Source organism: Mandrillus leucophaeus, unplaced genomic scaffold (assembly GCF_000951045.1).
Source record: "Mandrillus leucophaeus isolate KB7577 unplaced genomic scaffold, Mleu.le_1.0 Scaffold1549, whole genome shotgun sequence".
In the NCBI taxonomy this organism is placed as follows: domain Eukaryota; kingdom Metazoa; phylum Chordata; class Mammalia; order Primates; family Cercopithecidae; genus Mandrillus; species Mandrillus leucophaeus.
The window spans coordinates 112,823-115,200 of NW_012101531.1; the positions used below are offsets into that span (position 1 = coordinate 112,823).

At 38.4% G+C, this 2,378-nt stretch overlaps 1 long non-coding RNA gene across 1 annotated transcript in view; it reads left to right on the plus strand.

Annotated features, from left to right (window-relative positions):
- Positions 1–2,019, plus strand: part of LOC105536132 — an 85,007-nt gene extending 82,988 nt beyond the window's left edge. The window contains exon 3 of the long non-coding RNA XR_001005543.1: positions 1,968–2,019. This is a non-coding gene — a long non-coding RNA (uncharacterized LOC105536132). The remainder of the gene's footprint in view (positions 1–1,967) is intronic.
- Positions 2,020–2,378: the final 359 nt, after the last annotated feature.

Genomic DNA, 2,378 nt, shown 5'->3' on the forward strand with positions numbered 1-2,378 from the left:
GATTGGGGCATGACTCTTTTAGGCTTTGTCAGATTTTTTAATAAAATTCTCATAGATGTGTATAAGAGACAGACAGTGGTCACCCCCTCTCTTTCTACACCTCCGTGATCAGAAGTGGTAATCTGAGGTCAGAGCACAGAGCCCCAATATTTTAAGGTCAGGGTCTTTTTTGCCCACCCTCCCTGTGGTAGCTATTTGCAAGCTGCTCCAGAAACATATGCATGATTGCCTGCCATGGTTTTAGGGGTGGGAGGTGGTGGCTACCACTGTGCTAAGGGCTGAAATTGGCCAAAATTAATCATAATTTATCATCCAAGGCTTCCCCTGGATGTTGCAAGCCTTCATGACTCCTAGTTCCAAAATGGTTACATGATTCATTCTGCCAGTGCAATTGTTACCTAGCCTGGGAGTCAGATTCCTGGGGTTGACTAAGCTGCCATCTTCCCAGAATCCTCTCTCATTTTTTAACCTTGAATCCACTGGAGACTTTTTTTTTTTAAAAATAAACATTTAAAAAGATAATATAGTCTTCGTTTTATTGTGTTGGCCATTTGAAGCACCCTTGAATAAGCATGAATCTTTATGTTTAAAATGAGACTTCTTCCTTTTGTTATTTTGAAATTAAGAAATTAGTTATTTATTCAAAACAAATATAAGATCTTAAACAGTTATATTTTTATATAAGAAATCAAGTCTTTTGGTGAATTTAAATGATTTCTAAGGTGAGAATTTTGGTTTCTTGCCTTTTTCTTTATTTCAGTGCTTTTCCTTTTTTTTTTTTTTTTTTCCTACTTCTTACTCTCATGTCTTTGCGCTGGTGCAGTGATTTTAAGAGCACCGATTCCTGGCACATACTGGTAAAGTCTTTAAACTCAGGATATTCAAGGTAAATTGTTAATAGTACCACATTTTGTTGACTCTACAATGCTTATGTTTGTAAGGTACACTGTTATTTTATATACCATTAAGATAGACGAAAATACTGCCAATCATCATTAAAAGATGCATTCCAGTATCATAAATGTTAATATAGGTAAAGGATGTACTGGCTAAGTGCATTGACTCATGCCAGTAATCCCAGTGCTTTGGGAGGCCAAGGCAGGAGTATTGCTTTGAGGCCAGGAGTTCAAGACCAGTCTGGGAAACATAACAAGGCTCCATCTCTACAAGAAGTATTTAAAAATTAGCCAGATGTGGTGGTGTGCACCTGTAGTCCCAGCCACTTCGGAGCAGAGGTGGGAAGATCTCTTGAGCCAGGAATTAAAGGCTGCAGTGAGCTAGGACCTCATTCACTGCTGCACTCCAGCCTAGGCAACAGAACAAGACCCTGTCTCTAAAAAAACAAAACAAAACAAAACAAAACAAAAAAAACAAAAAAAGAGAAAAGGGTGTACTTTAGAATCTTTGAAATATAATACATGTATGGAAAGTATGCTCTCATCATTCCACCATTTTGAGCATTTTTCATATTCAGAAGCCAATCAAATTTGATTTTCACCTTGTTTTCATTAGTTCCCTCTTACATTGGTTAAGTCCAGTAAACATCTTTAGTGCCTAATATATAGTAGCTATTCTTGTAACAGTAGCCAACATTTATATAGATTTTACCATATGGTAGGCACTATTCTGAGTGCTTTATGTATTTCAAGTAACTAAATTTTATAATATCCTTATGAGGTGAGTACTGTTATTATCCCCATTTTAGCAAGGAGGAAACTGAGGAACAGAGAAGTGAAGTGACTTGGCCAAGGTCATACAGCTAGTTGGTGGTAGAGCTGGGGTTTGAATGTAGATCCTCTGACTGTAGAGACCATGCTGTTAGCAGTATTCCTAAGGACATAAAAATGAATAAAATATTGACCTTTCCCTCACATATCTTACCAGGCAGTATTTGAAGGTGTGTTGATAGATTTACATGAAATTATTAAGTTATCCTTCTGATAATTAATTTTTCTTTGTATTTTTAGGACATTCAGTCAGAAGAAGGCTGCTATTGAAAGAGAGTATGCACAGGTAAGCTTGGAATTGGAGGTCCCATTCTAGGTATACTTATTTTCCGTGGCTTAAGGACAGAAATGGTTGTTGGAGACAAGCCATAGTATCCCTATGCCTTCCTTTTCTTGTTATTTCTTTCTTTCTTTTTTTTTTTTTTTTTCTGAGATGGAGTCTCGCTCTGTCGCCAGGCTAGAGTGCAGTGGCGCGATCTTGGCTCACTGCAACCTCCACCTCGCAGGTTCAAGCAATTCTCCTGCCTCGGCCTCCTGAGTAGCTGGGACTACAGGCATGTGCCACCACGCCCAGCTAATTTTTGTATTTTTAGTAGAGACAGGGTTTCACCATGTTGGCCAGAACAGTCTCAATCTCTTGGCCTCGTGATC